At 44.3% G+C, this 20,639-nt stretch overlaps 1 protein-coding gene and 1 pseudogene across 12 annotated transcripts in view; one reads left to right on the forward strand and one right to left on the reverse strand.

Moving 5' to 3' along the window:
• The window catches only part of DYNC1I1 (dynein cytoplasmic 1 intermediate chain 1), a 228,755-nt gene that overhangs the window by 182,400 nt on the left and 25,716 nt on the right, over window positions 1-20,639 (forward strand). The window lies entirely within an intron of this gene.
• Window positions 8,408-9,262, reverse strand: LOC121145867 (annotated as a pseudogene).

The following is a 20,639-nucleotide window of genomic DNA, read 5'->3' on the forward strand; positions in this document are numbered from 1 at the left end:
TGATGCTAGGAGTTCCTACAATCCACTGCCCCAAAGCTGCCCAAGTCTGCCTCAAAGCTGGCCAAGACTTTCTCAGCCAATTGTTGTTATTTATATGCAAAAGACTAATGTGTGGGAACATTGACTGTTTGATTCTTTTTTTTTTTAATAAAGTTGAAAGTGAAGTCGCCCTTCACCACTAGAACCCACCCACAACATCCCCTTCCCTACCCCCATCTCAGGACTTCCCACAGGACAAGTTGCTCCTCTTCTTACTTCCTTCTAGAATTGTATAGCTCTTTCTCATTGGCCTTGGGTACTAATAGAGACATAAGATATGAGGCTGGAATTCTTTGGATTTTGTGTTCTGTGGGTGTGTGTGTGTGTGTGTGTGTGTGTGTGTGTGTGTATGTATGTTTTTCTTTTTTGAGTGGGGGAAGGGGCAGGTTTCGTTTGGTTTGTTTTGGCACCTTTGGAGTTTTCACATCTGGTGGGAGCCCCTGGATTATGTGTGTTTTTCAAAGGTAATTCTTGCAGTATTTGAGAGCGAGAAGCAAAGCAGCTCTGCAGGGAAGGTGCTGTGGTCTGGGGGAGAAATGACAGTGACACAGGCCAGTAGCTTGAGGTGGAGTGAAGTTGGTGGATTTGGAACCATTTGGAGAGAAAAATCCCAAAAACTGATGATTGATTGGATGAAAGGAAGAAAAAAAGGTGAAAACAGGAGTAGGCACAGAGAACCCAGGATGGTGGCCTGGACTGCAGAGCTTTCTGCTAACGTCACAGCCCCAGGGAGCACCAGGGTATGCTGGGAAAGAACTATGCTGGTGCTGCTTGAGGCAGCCAGGGGATGCCTTTCACAGTCTCCCCAGCTTGTTCTGGGGGATAGAAGAGAGGACCCTGGGCTGCAGCTATGTGCTTAGCAATAGCCAGACTAGCCATAATATTCCTAAAGGAGTGGGCTTTAAATACTACAACTGAATTTGGAGGAAAAGGAATATGTAGGAAATAAACTAAGGAAATGAAGCTAGTGAAAAAGATTTGAAAGTAACACCACAAGTAAAATTAAACTCTAAATTTTGTGCACGGCTTTAAGGGGTATTAGTGGAGGTAACCGAGGCAAGAGATCAGAAGCCTTTCGCTCTGAAAAGATGCACATCCCCATAGGAGACAGGCAAACAAAAACCAAGTCAGGAAGCTGATCTTCCACTATCAGATTGACAAAAACAAAAAAATGTTCCTAGCACACGCTGCGAGGAACAGAAAGAAACCAGCCATGTGCCTGTGTTGCCATGGAGATGCCAAATAACAGAACTCAGAAAGGAGAATTTAGCAATATCAAAAAACAATTTTTTTAACTGAGCAATTCCCACTGCTGTGAATCCATGCCAAAGCTTACAAGGGTGCTTCAGGAAGCTCATGGAACTCAACATTTTAATTTATTTATGTGAAAGAGAGTGATAGAGAGAAGTTCTCCTTCTGCTGACTTACTCCCCAGTGTCCACAGGGGTGGAAGCTTGGTCAGGCCAGAGCCAGGAGCCGAGAATTTTAGCCTCTTCTCCCATTTGGGTGGCAGGGCCTCAACCATTGGGACCATCTTAAGTTGCTTTTCTAGGCACCTCAGCCAACAGCTGGATGGGAAGTGCAGCAGCTGGGACAGAAACCAGCACCCATATAGGATCCCAGCCTCTCTCCATCAGCAGCTTAACTTTCCACAGCACAACACGGACCCTGGATTTTATTCTTTTTGCCCCAAACTAAATGTATCTTGTTCATAACATGTTTCCTAAATTTTTCAAAATATTCTTGTAGTAGCAAAAATGTAAACTATTCAGCAAAAAGTTATTTGAACAACGAAAGACGAGAAAGGACCCAAAAGTTTCCAGGTATAGGGCACCAGGTAAAACAAATGTCTGTTCTGTCTGCACTGGGACATTCTCTTCATGTGTAGGGAAAAAACAAAAACCACAACCAAAAACTTCTACATACTGTTAGGCCCTGATCTCTTTGTTGTCATTTTAAATGTGGAAAGAAGTATAAATAATAAGTTATTGTTCAGAGGCATATTTATGTGTTGCTTAATATGCATGGTTTATCTACTGCACACATAAAAATTACTTCCATGAAGGCAGGAGGCTGAAAGCAACAAATAGCCAAATTTCCTTGAATCTATCTTCTTTGTGCTTTCAAACTTGGAATCATGAAAATATCTTAAGGAATCATACCGAAATTTAAAACTGATGTGCAAGCAACTTAAAGTAACATGAAATGAACCAAGTGCAGTGTGGTTCAAATGGATGGCAGAACCTTACAGAAAAGAATGCCTGGAAATGATTTCAGTCTGTTTTGAAGGATATATTTTAAGGATTAAAAAGAAATCTCCAAAAATCTGAGATAACTCCTCGTGCTCCTGTGGCTGATGGCTGTGTAGTTCCTGTTACTGAGGTTGCTGTTTGTATCGTATTGTTTGATAAACAGCGATGCCGCTTTCATTCAGAGCTGTGATTACCTGCTCAATTGAAAGGAGATGCAGGCGCATGAATTTAAGTGTTAATCCTGAATTTCAGTCGCAGATATTGGCAAGAATTCATGATTTTATATTTAAATATAAAAGAGGTAGCAGGCATTTGACCCAGCATGAACCTGCCTCTTAAAATAGCCACCTATCATTTCAAAGTGCCTGGGTCCCAGGCTCAGCTTTGCTCTCTATCTAACTTCTGGAGAACAGCGGTCCCGGAGGTAGCAAATGATAGCTTAGGTAGTTGGGTCCCTTCCACTCCTATGAGATGCCTGGATTCAGTGAACAGCTCCTGACAGCCCAGCCATAAGAGATGTTCGTGGGATGAACCAGTGGATTGGCAAGTGCTCGCACTCACACTCTTATCTTCCCACCCCTCTCTCTCTGCATTTTAAATAAATGGGCTAAGTGAGTAATGTTAAATACATACAAGTTAATACATATTCATTGGTCCATCTGCCAAAAAGCTCTAGAAATAATGAGCAATCTCTTGACAGTGACACTCCTGGTGCCTAAGCATGTGCCCCCTAAATAAAAACACCAAAAAAGAAGCTGGTGATCCTGAAAAAAATGGACTGATTTTAGGTCTGGAGCCTAAAATGTTGTGCATAGTTTTGTACATTAGATAATTTGTAATAATAGAAAGAAAGCAAGCTACCAAACACTGACAAAGTTCTTGTCAAAGCATTTATATGCCAAGTTAAAAAAGCTTCTGCTGGGCAAAGAATACCCATTAGGGTATCGGGTTCCTCATGAATGATGAAAGCCCAAAGTCACTTCTGAATTTAGGGGCTGTGGAAGACACAAGTGCCAATTACTGAATTCAGCCACAGAAAGGCAATCCCAAATCCCTACTGTGGGGAAACTTAGAGGGCAATTGATTCCTTTTCTGCACAAACATCAAGTTTTTCAAGGACAGAAAAAATAGAAATGAAAACTATGTATCAAACTTTAAAAGAAAAAAACATGTCTTCCAACCAATTTCAAAATATGGATCTTATGTGGATCTTGTTTCAAACCATTGAAATAACTGAAAGTCGGTATTATAAGAAACTTGTCAATGATGACCTATATTTGATGACATCCCTGTATTACTATTTTAGGTGTGATAATTATGACCACTTTAAATTATTCAGTTACTTATGGATGGATACGGAAATATTTACAGAAGAAATCATATGTCAATGATTTGCTCCAAAATAAGTGGTTGGAAGGCGGGGTGGGGGCATATGGCTGCAGGGGGAATGATTGGCTGTGCATTGGGTTATTGAAGATGGATGATTGATGTGATTCTATTTATGAACATGTTTGAAATTTTCTACAATAAACTAGAAATAAGAGGGTGGACTGGATACAGTGAGAAATACATCAGGGGAGTAGTAATAATACTTAAAATATGTCCATTTTATTTACACACTTAGAAGCCACTGGTGCCCAATGTTAATATTGTTTCTTTCAAATCTATAGAGGATCAGACAGGAACTCCAGTGGGATAAAGAGTAAATAGAAAGTGAGAAAGTATTGGAAAAAATGATTTTTTTTCCATTCCTTTTATTGTTTAAGTTATTCTCCTGAAAAAGCAGGTTAGAAAAATTTCACAATGTAGAGAAAGGGATCTGTAAATGTTGTGTGAAGAGCAGGGTGGCTGGAGGAACAAATCTTATGTGTGTGTGTGAGCACTGTCTGTTGTAATAGGAAAACAGGAGGGGTTGGTGGTCAAGTAGGTGTAGGTTTAGTGAATGGAAGTCAACTCTGATGGCTTTATTCTTAGAAGATTAAATCTGCTGTTGAGTGAGGGGAGTCGGGGCCTGAAGGAGCAGACTGCACCCAGTACATGGGGAAACAGGAAGAGTTAGATCAAAAACCTGAAGAGGATTCATGGGTGTCAGTCTTCAGGGCTCATCTCCTCCCAGATAGCTTGACAGTAGCAGTGTGGACATGGATGAGAAGTACAATCAGATGGCTAGGGGGTGAAGCCCCTCAGCCCAGTGTGATGGAAAGGGTAGAACATGAAATTTGGAGCTATGAATAAGAATGTGTTTGATGTTCCAGATGAAGGATGGCAAGGGAGAAGAAAGGAAATGGAAACAGACAAGAGAACGTAAAGGGAGCAAGCCATTGGACGCTCCTATAAGATCAAAGAAGAAGAATGAAGGAAGGAATTGAATAAGAGCTAATAAAAAAAGAGATTGTTGGAAAGTGGGATTTAGTATTTCACACTTGGAGCAGTTCCAAGTCATAAAAAAAAAAAAGTAGTAGTTGTTGTTGTTGTGGCCACATGAGAAGCTGAAAACCTAGTGAAGATGAGGAGGGCATAGAATCCAAAGGTCCAAGGTCAACATGCTTTGGGCTTTGCAGTGAGCAGGACAGTCACCAGGCAAGGTTGGGTAAGGAGCCAGGGATCAGAGTGCTAATGTCCTCAATGAATCAGAAAGTGAGCACAGAAGGAATAAAGGATGACACAGCCAAACGGCCTGAGCTTGAAAGTGGTAAGACTTTGTGCAGGAGGCTGAGAGGCCAGTGAAATTGCCATGAGGTTCAAGTAGAAAGTGGACCCTTGGACTCGGGCTCAAAACAGAAGTCACCTTAACAAGCAGTTTCTACCTGGGGATGCAGTGAGCTTACAATAAGAGCTGGGATGCCACTCGGGCCCCGGCAGAGAGGGCTTCCAATGAGAAGGCTGAAGACAGAGGCAAAAGAGTTCACCATAGAATGAGAGACCCAGGAGTGTGGGAAGCACATGATGGAAACATCTGGAACGGAAGGACTGTGGGGTGTCAGTTCTGGTGAGATTAGGACTGACAGATGGGGAGAAATGATACAAGAGAAGATGTCAATCCGCCAACTCTAGCACAAAGCAGGCGGTGGGAAGAGAGAGGATTAAGGCCGTAGCACAGCCCTCTTTCCATCCTACCCTACCACTACCACACCATTCTTCATAAACCACACTCAGGGAAGACCTCACACTGAAGCAGGGGCTTTATTGGAATGGGTTTCTTTGTATTCCAGGCAGCTGAGCCAACAAACACATACATAGCCATTTTGCTCCAAACAGCTGAAATATGGGGACCAAATTAGGGGGCCACCCTGGAATGAGAAGTCTATTTTGACTGTGTGGATTTTTATTTTATGGACTATGAGAATGCATTTTTAGAGGTAATTAAGGTTTAATTTTTTAAATGCTTGCTTTTCAATACTATAGACAATGTGTTTGTAGGGGTAGCCAAAAGTAACGTGTTGAGCTTATACTGTGTACAAGTTAGTTTGCTAAATATTTTAAGCACCTTGGTTATTACGTATTCACAATCACCTGTGATTAGATGCTAGTATCTTGTTTGGTAGCAAAGATAATTACCACAGAAAGGGCTTTTATCTGGTGTATTCGGTGGCTAAGTGGGGAAATGGGTTCAAACTCAAGTTTGTGTGATCCAAAGCCTATGTCTTGTTCATATCAACCTGCTAAACCCAGAGGCAGATCCACTCAGAAGACTGCATTGACCATCTGGATCAGAATGTAGGCTTTAAGCTTGTGGGAGTCAGAAGCCCAAGAGACAATTCACCAGATAGAGTGACCAGCTGGCCAGATGGGGGAGTGGAGTCAAGGAACAACTGACAATTCTGCCTTAGGCACCTGAATGTAAGGACAATGATGCCACAAATGAGCCAGGACAGACAGGGAGAGGAGCAGATGTGGGGTGGAGGTGAACATGCTCAAGCTGAGGACCCTGGAAATTTCTGGAAGGTAGCTTAAGATACCCATGATAGTTCACTTAGGCTACCATACACTGGGTAGTTTAGAAACAGCACAATTGATTGCTCATAGTTCTAGAGGCTGGGAAGGCCACAGTCAAGGCAGCAGCAGGTGCAGCATGTCGAGGAAGCCTCAGCTTCAGAGACAATGCTACGTCCTCCTGAGGCAGAAGGCCAGACACTTGTACTCACAGCCCATTAGCCCCACCCACACTTGCAGAGCCATGATGACATCATAACTTCCTCCCGCCTTTTCCTACTGATGCAGTGCAAATTAAAGTTCAACAGTAGAAGTGAAAACATGCAGACCACAGCAATATCAAAGCTAAGAGCAAAGGTTTTTGCTTTGAAATACAGGCAGAATAGGGATCGCCGTGTGTGAATACTTTAGGCAAGGTCATGGTGCATTCAGTGTATTTTGGTGAAAAAAATCTGGAACAGGTATTTGACAGAGTAATGTAGGTGCTTCTTGGGGTATCTGCCTTCTGTGTTGTATTGTCTGGGCTCTGATTCCTGCTTCCTGCTGATGTACGTACACCCTGGGAGACAACAGGTAATAGTGCAGGTGGCTGGGTCCTTACTACCCAACAGGAGATTTTGGCTACACCACTGTGGAGTTCTGGTCCAACTCTATCCTATAGAGCCTGTGGAGTGCTTCAGTGACTTTCAGGGACCCCTCTCCATCCTCCCAGGAGTGTGTTGGAGAACCTGGGGAGCTAGTTTGGTGTTCGGGTGAAGGAATGAAAAGCAGTGTTCCACACAACCGCGTTTATAGATAAAGCTAATATTCCAACTCTATCCAGCAAGGGTTTATGGGGCAATGTATTTTAAACCCCAAATTAGTTATCACCTTCATGCAAGACAGCATGTGAGAAGAATACAGGAAATAGACCATATGACCCTTACCCTAGTAGATGAAGAGTGAAAATGAAGCCATGTATATGAAAAAGTATTACTCTGGTGGTGAACACATACACAGAACATGGAAGAGTCCAAGGACTAGGAGCATAGCCCATCAAAGGTGTGTTGAATGGGTCTTTGGTGGGGGGACCCAAACGATATTGAGGGGCCTCTGACTCCCATTGAAGACTGTCTTAAGTTGTCCCTGTGGTTTCTCCTGTTTGGCCCCATCTCTTTTAGTATGTTCCTGAGTTCCCCATCCCTCCAGCGGCTAAAAACCAAGCTCCTACGCCCAACCTCACTGCCTCTCTCCCTACCTGTTTCTCTTCTGCCTTTTCCCCCGAAACTGTGATTTTGCCCTTGGCCATCCCCAAGATTGATGTTGGACTTGCTCCTGCAAAAGGAACTTGGACTTCTTCCTGGCCTGTTCCAAGGGTCCTTGGATCATCTTCATTTCCTTTGATGGGTGTACTGCATTTGTAGTGTTAACGACTCCTCTGGAACATCTTGCTTTAAACGTATCAGTGGGGCTGCTTTCAGAGTACAATTAAAGCTGCCTACCTTAGTCAATCCTTGATGATCTTTTTAAACCAGAGAAGAAAATGCATTGCCTGAGGAATGCCTGCTGAGTACCAACTCTTACCTTTTACTATATCTCAGCACATTAAACTTCCCATCCATCAAAAAAAAATGCTGGAATTGGTGCTTAGAAATAAAATATGTACTCTTGGCTGGATTAAAACATTTATTATTCCCTCAGCTTCTCTGCTGAGGTTTTGGATGAACTTTTTTTTCCTGTGCTGCAGTTTAGCTTAGTGGCTAGACAAGTTACGAGCCTTTGGACTTTTTATCATTGCATCCAGTTTGGAAAGTTTCAGTGGATTCCAATTAAACACTGGGTTAATATTTCTTTTGGTCTCAGTACAACTGTGTGTGGACTTGGGATCCTGATGCTGCCCTGTACTTGCCAGGGCAGCCTTCTTGTAACCTTCAAAAAGCTGACATTTCTTCTACCGGCAATGGTGTTATCTTCTAAATCCTTTCTGCACTCGATGTTTGGGCCTTCCCATCAGATTCCTGTATGTTGAACTGGTCAGGTATACAGTGTGGCCTGACTTTACCCATGTTCTGGTATTTGATGTGGTTCTTGGACACTCTTGTGGGGTGCTGTCATCCAAGAACCTTTCACAGCACACACTTGATTGATGGAAATCCCCGGTTTCTTCCAAACGTATCATGACATTATATGAGCTGTCCTAGCAATTAACATATGCCTCGGTCCTCCAGACTTTTAGCAAAATGATGACTGTGGGGATGACAATGTGCAAGTTAAACAGATCACCTTCACAGCAGGCATTTGGCCCAGCAGGTAGCTGCTGGTTGGGTAATCATGTTCCTTGTTAGAGTGACTGGACGTGAATGCTGACTCTGCTCTTCGGCTTCTTGCTAACATGCACCCTGGAAACAGTAGGTGACAGCTTGGGTACTCAGGTCCTTCCCACACACATGAGAGACTCACATGGAGTTTCTGGCATCTGGCTTTGGCTTGGCCCAATCTGGGGAATGAACCAACAGGTAGAAGATCTCAGTGTCCACCCCTACCTGCCCCGACTCTTAATCCCTCTCCCTTTTTCTCTCTTTTTTGGGTGGTGGGGAACAAATATTTTTTAATGGGCGTGCTCTCTCTCTTTTTTTTTTTTTACAAAAACACCGTATAATCAGTGTTGCAGTGTTGCCTGTGTTGGATTCCATCCACAAGTCTGCACACTCCTTTGCAAATGGCTCAGTGATGGCGGAACCCTTCCTCTCACCTTTATTGTTTACCATGACCCCAGCAATATCTTCAAAATAAAGAAACCCCATTTTTTATTCAACATGGCTTCCATGTTTGAAGTACCACTGTTGGATGTACCTTCTTCCGGAGCTCTGGCTGGTCCTTCTTGAACGTGGCCATCACAGTGTCACCAACACTGGTGTCAGGAAGTCTGTTCAGCTGTCCCTTGATCCGCTTCACAGAGATGCTGTGTTATCAGCACAGTTAATCGTGGCACCCGTGAGGAGACCCGGGGAAGTGCAGAATTTTGCACCAGAGGATTCACCATGTCCTCTCTTTGACATCTTGGGTGCTGGCTCTCTCTCAAATACATAAAAGAATTTTAAAGATAATCTTCAATTTTCCACTGACTTCTGTGAAATCAGCAAATATATGTTACCTGTCTAAACGTAATTGTTATTTCCTCTTAGCTACTAGAAAATAATTTTAATTTCTTGTGAATAAAAAGATGGGAAACTTTTTCCCTAAGGAACAACATTAAATTACCCTTGACATATATTCACCAAAACTGATGATGCACCATAGCAAATGTTAAAGATGGCAATGTTACAAATAGCATAATAGTAAAAATATGTTTACTGACATGACAATGAGTATACAGCTGATAGGGTTGCCACCCTTTGTAATACTGAGAACTCTTTAACCATATCCTTGGCACCTGTCCTATTGTTTGGCACCTAGAAGGTACTTTATAAATTATATTACGTGCCAGCTAATAAACCTTGGGCATTTAAAAATGCACATTGAAGCTACTATTACAGAGTATGGTATTACAATCCATAGCCATAGTTTAGAAATACGACCATTAGGGGCAAATGCAACAATAGATTAAGCTGCTATATGAAATTCCATACCTGAGAGCCTGTTGGAGTCCTGGCCACCCGACTTCCCATCCAGCTTCCTCCCACTGCATTCTGGGAAACAGCAGTGCTTGGGCCCCTGCCATCCACGTGAGAGCCCTAGATAGAGCTCCAGGCTCCTGGCTTTGGCCTGGCCCAGCCTTCAATGTGGCATCCATTTGAGGAGTGAGCCAGCAAATGATAGAGTTCTTTGTTTCTCTCGTTCTGCCTTTCCAGAAGCTAATAAAAATAATTAGCATTTTAATCAGCATCTTTTAATTCCTTTTTTCCATGTACTTTTTACTTTTTGCTTTTTAAAAAGATTTTAATGTGAAATGCAAAATTATAGACAGAAGGAAAGAGATCCAAAAACTGGATCACTCTAAATGGCCACAATAGCCATTTCTATTGGCTGAGCCAGTAGGAAGCCAGAAGCTTTTTCCAGGTCTTCCACATAGGTGCAGGGATCCAAGTGCTTAAGCCATCTTCCTCTGATTTCCCGTCATTAGTAGGGCACTGGATCAGAAGTGGATCAGCCAGGACTCAAACTGGCGTCCCTAGGGGAGGTTGACACTGCTTAGCCTATTACCCTACTACAGCATAGTTCTGGCCCCATACCCCATAATTAGCTTTTTTTTTTTTTTTTTTTTTTTTTTTTACAAAAAATGCACTAGCTAGAAAACTTAGGCTTTCTGTATCCTGTTAAGTATTTGAGAAACTAAGGTAATTGAGGAGGGGAAAAATGCAAGACACCATCCAAGCGTAGAGTGCCCTCCAAAATTGTTTCCAAGCAGAGTTGCGGGGAAATGGTGTGATGGTTCAATTGAGTAATTCTCTGTCAAGTGCCAAAATCCCGTATAGGCACTGGTTTGTGACCCAGCTGTCCACTTCCCATCTGAGCCTCTCCCTGAGTCTAAGTTTTTGCCTGCTGAGCTAATTTTCCCAGTAGTGTTAAGCTGCTTTGCTAGTAGTGCTAAGCATAGAGAAGACCCAACAAGCAGACTTAGTCATCTTATTAGACAAAACCACTGCTACTGTGATGGTGGCTATTCTTTGGTTGGTAGAGTGGCTTCGTGGGACAGGGGCAGTGACCAGGGAGAATGCAGAAAGGTTGGCTCTGAGAGGCAGGCCGTGATGTCTAGAGCAGGAGTGGGACTTGCCTCTGACCATAACGAGAGTGACAGTTCAGGCTCAAAGGAGACTCATCTCCTGCTTCCTGAGGTCACGCAGGGGAAGTGTGGGTGCTTGGAACACCCCACCTTCACTAGGCAGTCACAATAGAGTCCAAGCAAAGGCTCCCTCTGAGGACGGCTCCATCAGATCTCCTGTAAATTAATGTGGATTCTTTCATCCCCCTTGATGGTCGGTGAGCTCTGTCATGTTCAGTAGTGGAAAACGGATAGCTTCACCCTCCTAATTCACTGCTTCACTTAATGTGTGGTGCAGCCTGATCCTGGTGTCTGCCATCATCATAACCCTGGACACTGCGTTTCACCGAATATTTGCATGGTAGGCATCATGCGTGGTGTCACACCTCATGAAGTGTGTTTTTAATGATTTGCCACTGTGTGACCTCATCTGGAATGGTTCATTGTGGAACTGACTCCTTCGATCTTTCTGCACACTTGACCTTTAACTTTCTTCCACCCTGTGTCTTCAGTTGCTTTTTTTAGTTTTTTTCAGAAAAAAAATAAATTGGAACCAAAAAATTCCTTTCTGCATACTAATTAGTGCCAACACACTTCTATGACGAGTTCTTTGATCCGTCATCTAATGTCCTGTGAGTCTTTTCACATCTGCTTTCATAAGTACTCACTGAAAACTGGAAGGTATAGGTAGTTCATGTGTCATATATCCAGGGCAGGTATCTGCAGGGGGAGACTTCTTAGAAATTCTCATATCAACCACTTATGATATCCTTACAGATATATTTTTTTCAACTTGTTTGGCCATTCAATACATAATTAGGCACTCTTTTTTCAGAAAAGGATATTGGATTGTTCATTTCTATTCTGTCTTTGCATGTTACTTTGCCAATATTACATACTATGGAATGAGTAGAATTTTCCTGTTAGGACACATTGCTGCTTAATGAAACTTGGGGTAGTCAATATGGGAAACTTGTTCGGTTGCTTTCTAAAGGGTTTTATAGTGGAAATAAATATAATTAATCTTTGAAAACTCCTCTTTTTCCTTCTCAATTGAAGTAACTGGTCTTCCCATAAATTCTGGGGAAGTAGACCTCAGTGTTTACTACTGGACGCTCCCAGGCTCTGTGGAAGTTTCTGGAAAGGAATGTTGTGGAATTGGCAATACAGTGAAATAGCTTTCTCTCCTGTCCCTTAATTCATTGGCTTGAACTAAGGCCAACTGAAAAGTAAGAAAAGGTCCTTTACAATTCATCAGCTTCTTTCTCACTTAGGATCTTCCTTAATCATTTAAATCTCCTTCACTTCTAAGATTTATTTATTTTTATTGCCAAGTCAGATATACAGAGAGGAGGAGAGACAGAGAGGAAAATCTTTCATCCATTGATTCACTCCCCAAAAGGTTGCAATGGCTGGAGCTGATATGATCCAAAGTCAGGAGCTGGAGCCTCTTTTGAGTCTCCCACATGGGTGCAGGGTTCCAAGGTTTTGGGCCATCCTCAAGTGCTTTCCCAGCACACAAGCAGGGAGCTGGATGGGAAGCAGGGCCACTGGGATTAGAACTGGAGCCCTTATGGGATCCCAGCACATGCAAGGCAAGGACTTTAGCCACTAGGCTACCATGCTGGGCCCACTCCTTCACTTTTTTTTAAAAGTTTTATTTGTTTGTATTGGGAAGGCAGATTTTATAGAGGGAAGGAGAAACCAAGAGAAAGGATCTTCCATTTGCTATTTCATTCCCCAGATGGCCACAATGCCAGAAGCTGAGCCTATCCAAAGCCAAGAGCCAGGGGTCTTTGCCTATTCCTATATCTTGCAGAATGTTCTCGAAGTAATCTTCTAGTAATTTGATGGTGTCAGGTCACACAGTTAGATCCTTGGTCTATTTAGAGTGGATTTTTATATAAGGTGAAAGGTGGGGACTTCCTGCCTTCTGTTGCACCTTGATCAAGATGGTGCCGGGCAGGAGGGGAGGTTTGCAGAAAGACTGGTGCTTTCTCGCAAGGCAGAACCAGCGTGAATAAAGCCTGTGCCACTGCATAGGACTGTGTGTGCAGAGGGGATTGTAAGTGGCCACGTGGCTGCAGCAAGGAGCTGGCCCCACTGGTTCACAGGGTGGTCTTGCCCTAGTTGCCTTGCCCCAGGGCTGGCCATGGGATCTGTGTCCTGCAGGCATTTACTTCAGGGAGCTGTTTGAGCTGAGCCTGTCACCAGTTCAGCAGGAGGTAAAAATTACATAACAACCTCTCCTGGCTCTCACCCATCCCAAACTGGAGAGAGAGGGACAGGAGGTGCAGAGCAGATGGACACGGGGTAAGGGAAGGCATTAAGAAGTACAGCTTCCAGCAGAGGAGGCTGGAGGACTTTGGGGGCTTGCCCATGATTGTGAACCCCCTTCCAAGCAAGCAGACACTGACAATAGAGTCCTTGTAAACCCATACCCCCCCCACACACACACACACTCAAGAGTTAACTCAATCTGGGTGCTAGGTTCCATATAGCAAGGGAATCTCTCTCCTCTCTTGGCACACGCATAGCACACACCCCGAACTACCAAGCATGACTTTAGTACTTAAGAATCTTGGCTACCCACCCCTCTGGGAATCCCAGAGACTTTTTCATACAGTTCTACTGGTGCCCCCATTAAATAGCAGGCAAAGACTCTCCACCCCTCACAGGGGACACGAGCATCAATTCATGTGACTTCTGAAGTCAGGCTGATAGCATCTCGGATTTCATTTGTGTGTATTCTAGAAGAGACTTGAGTTTTGGCCAAAAAGCCCAGGGCCGGAATAAATGTGCTTTCGACCTCACTTTCTGTCCCTGAGCCAAGTGGACTTGGGAGAAAGGGCGTAGCCGTCTCCGAGACATGATTTTGTAGCTTTGCCCTTCGCCTGTGGAGCCAGGCTCCTGGCCGACTTCCAGCCGCACGGGGAGAAGATTATGGTATTTTCTAGGTAATTTTAGGGAGCACAAACCCAGCGTCAAGTCAGGTGGTTTCAAGTCTGCACCGAGTTTTTCAAGTGAAGGATTTGTCATGATTTGGGTTTTCGGCAGAGCTGTGTTTTCCTGACGAGGGGGCTGTAATTGTGCTGGAGACAGGCATGTTTTGGTTGGTTGTTAATGACCTCTGGTTTTCCTTATGGTGAGTTTTGTTAACAAATGGAAATGTAGCAAAATAAAACACTCTCTCTCTTTGGTACTTTCTTGTTTTGTTTTGTTTTTTTAAACAATACAACCCTCGCAGCAAACTGTCAAAATCAAGCGATAGATAGGGGTTGTTGCGGCATCATTAATCCTCTATAAAAACAGATGAGTCAAAGGTATTCTTCTGATGGCCTGTCGCTGCTTTAGGCAGAGCCTGCTGCCTGCTTCTTGATAGATCCCATTGTTAACAGAACTGTACAAGTGTGTGCGAAAATGCTTTGAAAGTTTTCCAGCCTGGAAGGCCATTCTGCAGTAATTCATCCGTAGGCAGCTGAGAGAAGGGGCTCAGGAAAGACTGACCCGGTCCCTGGGGGGAGAAGGCCCCCTCCCCACAGGCCATGCCAGGCCTTCTCCTGCTCACACCCTCTAACCGGCTTTTCTGAAAGAAAGGGGAGTCGAGGCTGAGTCTGCAGAGGGTGGCAAAATTAAATAAACTGCAGTTTACATTAAAAAAAAAAAAATAGATGTCTGCCTTCAGGCAAAAGTGACTAAGTCAAACAGAAATTTCATTTCTAGTTCAAGTAAAGCTGGAGACCTGGACCCATGTGGGTCAACACTAGTGACCAAGAGAGGGAGAAAGAAGAAAATGCTTATCCTTGAAGAGTCGTTTTATTCTGCTTAGCTGCCATACACAGGACCCAGGGGCCGTAGGCAGCAGACATGGATTTCTGCCAAGGTGAGGAGGCAGGAAGTCCAAGATGACATCGTCAGCGTTGGTTTCTCCCAGCACCTCTGTCCTTGGCTTGCCAATGGTGGTTTTCTCCCTGTGTCTTCTCCATGTGGTTTAACTGCACCAATCATGTTGGGGCACAGCCCACCATTATGGCACCTCACTTCAACTTAATCCATCTCTATCAGCTTTACCTGCAAATAGTGACCCAAGGGACTGGAGATCAGGTTTGTAGCATAGATGTTTGAGTGAGGGTACCTTCTGTGCAAGATAAGAGCCAAGGGTATTTCATGATCATAGCAGACCCTCGGCCATGGACAGCACATACGAATAGTAATGAGCTTCTCGTGAGGTCTTTTCCCTCTGTCCCTTAACCTGGCAACAGACTCGCTCCAGTCCCTCCTAAGTCAGTCAGGCTCTTGTATAGGAGTGGATGTTGAGTGAAAGTGGCAGGAAGTATGTATGCTGCATGGTTAGCAAGAAAGGTGACCTTGCTGATGCTGAAGGCAAAGGCCTTTCTGTCATGACAGTGCTTCTTGCGGTACTTTACTGACAATGCAAGGTGCACGGTGCTGTGTGGATGGGGTCTGGGCTCCTTTAGTCAAGAGCATTGGCCTGTGACAGGCTGTCAGAATCTCCACGTGGAAAAGTAGATTAATCACCCTTCCCCAGTTGATACTTATGTCTTTCAAATGACTCATGGATACTTTATGTCCAAAGATAACTTCACTCGCACTCAATGAGATACAAATTCATGTAAGCCAGTCTTCTGATGATTCTCTCTCTGAGACCATCAAGGCACCGCTGCCTACTGAATGCAGGGTAAAGGGCTTCTTCCTGGTGCCCCGCTCCCGCCACCCGTCTCCAGGCAGCCTGCCTCACTCTGAGACTCACTTGCTTCTTTCCCCATCACCCTCTTGTCCCACCTTTGCTGGATTTTCAGAATTCTCACCACCATAATCGTTATTTCTTTCCCTTTCTCCCACCTCACCTCTCTCCCTCAACACCTGCTGTGAATGACCATTAAGCATGGGCTCCAAAGCCTGCTCCGTCTCCATTCTAGACCTATGTCGCCACAGTCAACTGAACCCTTCCCTGCATTGTTACCTGAACTGTTCTGCCAGAAACACTGACACACTGTGTGTGATATGCACATCTATTTTGTCCTACACTACTCCACCTCTGCTATTTACTACTGTATAAGAAGGCTTTGTCCTGCAGGCATGCGCCTTAGAAAACCAGAAACACTCAGTAGCATTTTTGCACGAAAAGCCTTAACCGTGCGGACTCTTCCACTGTCCCCAAAGTCCAGCGAGGCTGTCCCCACCTCCCACGCTTGCACTCATCTGGGAACGCCATCCCAGCTGGCGGAGCCAAGCTTCTGCATGTTCCGCCTTCTCTCCCCAACTGTCATCTTGCCCGTGTCTCAGAGTCTGTCTGTCCTGCAAGGCGGATTCCCTCACCTGTCCTAGGTAATGACTCCCTTGACCACATCAGAACCTGGAAACCCCCACCCCACCACCACTCCCAGTCTTTGAATTCCTCTGGCTCCTAACATCTGTGCCACAGACTTTAGCACCTGGCTGCATACCTGCTGTCTTTCTTTGGTGTAAACAAGGCAGAGAGCCCGTCTATTTTCCAGGGATTTGCAGACATGGTAAATTCCTCCTTGAGTTTTCCCCAGGAATGTGGCTTGGAGGAGGAATTGCTATTCTTCCTTTCTTCAAGACGGTGGAATCTGCAGACCTCCTGGTGATCTGCTCTGTTTTCCCTTTTGTCTTAGCTATCAGGAACATGAGAGCCATGTCAGTACTGGAGTGTAATAATCAGCTTATCGCAGGATACTAGTAATAGCTATCCAGTCTGCCTGTCTTCTTTAGAACTCTCTGTGGTGCATTTGTTCAACGATTGGCTGCATGCTTAACTTGTTCAATGCCACAAAGCCTTCTGGAATAGAGGGGGGAAAGATCACCAAGTCAAAAGACAGTCTCTTCTTACATCCTAATTCTAATTTTCCTACTTGGATTTACAAGTGCTTGTGAATGGAGGTCAGGCCTTGTATTTCCAAGAAAACATCAAAATTAGAAAGTCTGTGTTCCATCCTTAATAAATCATCACCAATGGGGTAATATGTGCTTCACTGAGGCAGGTTAGACCAACTTCAATTGAAGGAGACATTTTCCAAATTTTTCACAAAGAGCTTTTATCCTTATTACTTCTTTTAACACCCTATTGAATATTCAAAATCAGAGGAAAAACACCCAAAAAATCAAGTTAAGATTATAGCTATTACAATATCTAAACATAATATCTAAATATGCAACATGATTAACAAGTCATCTTATGAAGTAATTTACCACCAGTAGCCCTTAAAAGACAACAGGAGGCATTTTAAACTTTTTTCTTAAATTTTTAAAATTTTTAATATTGTTTACATAATTGAGAGGAATGCATGCCCACTTGGGCCTCTGATTAGGATGGGGAGGGTCAGGTCTGGAGGAGGATGGGACAAATGTTTGAGGGTTTTTTTTTTTTCTATATCCACAGAGGAGGAAGGGAAAAGGGCTGATCCCTGCTGTCAAACTACATCAGCATCTGGGAATGGGGATGGTCCTTTGATACCTAAGAGACCCCAATACAGGGAAAAGTGTTCCAAGGATGTTACCTGAATAGTTTTAATGATTCTTAGAAGTTGTTGGTTTCATTGGTCCAGAGTTGAGAGATTTTCCAAGGTCTGTTGGTTGATAAAGTCCACCTTAGTGCATCTACAGACCTAGAAACATGCTGTAAAGCTTGGCCAGGAGAATTGTCCAACCTGTTCTATTTTCCGTCCTCTGACAAGGCATTCAATGTCTCCTGCGGCCCTAGATGAGCTGGCTGTCATGTCCCCTGTGTGCCTCTGGGCATGCTGTTCATTACACAGGCGTTAGTAACCAAGGAGTTCCAGTCCCAATACATGTATTCCAAGGTGGGACCACACATCCTGTGACTTGTCCCTGTGGCCAGGGTCAGAGTCCAGCAGTTCTGCTGGGGAGTCCCCCAAGAAACTTACCTGACTTGACTTCAGACTTTACTCTTGGGGGCACCAGCTAGGGCAGGGTCTGGTTCTATGCATCAGTTGCACCAGCCAACAAACATGCTGATGCATGGAATCAGCTGCCTGGTCAGTTCTGCCCCAACCCCAATGTAAACTGATGAGCACTGTGGCTAAACCTAGTCCAGCCAGCCTGCCACAGACCTGGTCCTTATGCATTCCAGCTGGTGGTGCTGCCTGATTGGGCCAACCCTCAATAATCCCCACCAGAACCTCCCCCATCCCCACCTTTTGCATGTGCCAGCCTCCATTGCAGCCTAGCCTAGCTGCATCCCATTTCACTCTCATGTACACCCATGGGTGCTGCAGCTTAGCTCAGCCTGCCCAGCCCCCAAACCCAGTCATCCTGTATGCTGACATGTGCTACCACCTTGACCAGCCTAACCTGCCCCCAAACCTAATTCTCATGCTCATCAGCAGTAGGTACAGCCTAGCAGGGGAGTGCCCACAATTCCGCTGCCAGGCATGCTCCCAGCCCTGGATCTTGCACCTGCCAAGGGATACTACAGTGCTATTTGACATGACTTGTAGCCAGCCCTGGAACTTTTCAACTGGTGCTGTGGACTAGCTTGGCTTGCCCATACCCATTAAGGCTCTTGTGCACATCAGGATGCAGCAACCCAGCCCAATTTGGCCTACCCCAGTTCCAGCTCTCATGCTCAGCCATAGAAGCTGTGACCCAATAGGGGAGTTCAAGAGAGTCTCCTTTTAGGCCTGGTCCCAGCCCTGGGTCTTGCTCATGCCAGAGGGTACTGTGGCCAAGTCTGAGATGGCCCACCCCCCAACTCAACATTCGGCAGCAGATGCTGGATCCTGGCTCAGCCCCCAGTCTGCTCTCACCAACAGAAGCAGCAGCCTGGCCCATTCCTAGCACCATCAAAGGGCATTTTTAAAACTATCATTTGAGAGGCTGACACAGAGAAAGAGGGCTCCCATCCCCTAGTCCATAACTCCAAATGCCACTGGAGCTGGACCAGGGCCAACACCCCTAGCTAAGGATGCAATCCAGGCCTCCTATGTGGATGGCCGACTCCCAGAGCTTGCACTAGCAGGAAGCTGGAGCCAGGGGCAACAGCCAGGAATTGAACCCAGGTCCTATGAGGTGGGCCACAGGTGTCTTAACCACAAGACTAAATGCATTGGCTGCCCTTTTTTCCACCAGACCCATTTTCCCTCCCCACCTTCCTTTCCCACATAAGCTAGAAGATGTTAAAACAGGCTTTCTATAAAGCTACCTGTCCCAATCATCAAATTCTTTTCTTTCTTTTGAACATTGTTGTGAGCTCACCCAGGGAGAATACTCTGAATTTGACAGAAACCACAAGAATGTAATCTCAAAGTCACCTCCCGACTTGGCTTGTATTCACACTTCCTGTCTTAGTATCTCCACTTTTGCTCCCTGCTCCTTCCTGAACTTCCAGCCACCCACACTTGCCTTTGGCTGTGACTGCTCAGACAGACGTGTGTGAATAATTCGTCTGAGTGCAAACACTGGAGACTTGCACTGCATTCAGCTGACTGGCCTTTCCCATTACAAAATGTGAAGGATCAGGGGAACCTTTCTTTGGCTCCTTTAGCCCACCCACATGGAAAGGTGTGTCTTCGTAATTGAATGATACCCTACATGGGTTGCCTTCTTCAACATTCACTTCCAAAGCAGCGACGAGGAAAGGAGAGGGGCATATACAGAATGGCCCTGTTCGAGTCTGATGTGGTCCTCCCCCATCTCCCTGTGCCTCCTGACTTTTATGTCTAATGGAAAACCCACTCAAATCTGTCTTCATCCCCACATGTGCCCAAATTCATGTGGGGCACATCTTCTGTGATCTCCTAAATTTTTGTGTTTTCTGGGACCCAAAGTTGGTAACAGGCCATTTTCTTAAGGCTACTTGCAACATCAAGCACCCCTCACCTCTCGTTCAGCATGTGTGCCTCTAGAATATAGAGATTCCTTCCAGTCTGCCTCAGCTGAACCAGAAAGGTGGTAAACAAATGTTTTACAAAGCAAAAGCGTCTAAGAGATATTCTACATCTGACCAAAAGGTTTCCAATATCTGCTTCTTGGTAATTGTCTATACTGGTTCTCTCCACCATTAAAATAAATAAAAATATCAGCTGTACTAACATGTGTTTAATACAAAAGATGGATTTCATTTTATCCCAGAAGACATAGGAATATAGGGCTATGGAAACCTTATCATTTCTCTAAAAACATACCTTTGATATGTATAAGAATACTTCAAAAAGTTCCTAGAAAAATGGAATTGAAAGTGTGTTTTCCATAAATTGTGTGTGTGTGTTACCCTTATTTATAGTTTAAATGTTAATTGTTATATTGAATTGTGCTAAGTCATTAAGTGTCACAATAACTCTTGCACTGGCAAAAGTTAGCTTGTGCATTTTAGAAATTAGTATGGGTGAGGAATCCAGGTGTAATACTTGAGTTTAGGTTTATAATTGCATAGTTTTAAATATGTAAGAACTGTGTGTTTCTCAATATAAAATCAATTTACAACAGACATGATTTTTAAGTCAGATGCTAGAGTAGAGATTGACAGTTTAAATACTTAAGGATTTAACAGTTTAAATAGCTTAAGATATTTGGAAATATTTTGCCATTCAACTTACCCACTAATAAAATGCGGTTGTACAATTTGACATTAAGTAAATAGTAAATGGGACAGGCATTTGACAGAGCAGCTA

Source organism: Ochotona curzoniae, unplaced genomic scaffold, assembly GCF_017591425.1.
Source record: "Ochotona curzoniae isolate NIBS_2020 unplaced genomic scaffold, NIBS_Ocur_1.0 scaffold_3835, whole genome shotgun sequence".
In the NCBI taxonomy this organism is placed as follows: Eukaryota; Metazoa; Chordata; class Mammalia; order Lagomorpha; family Ochotonidae; genus Ochotona; species Ochotona curzoniae.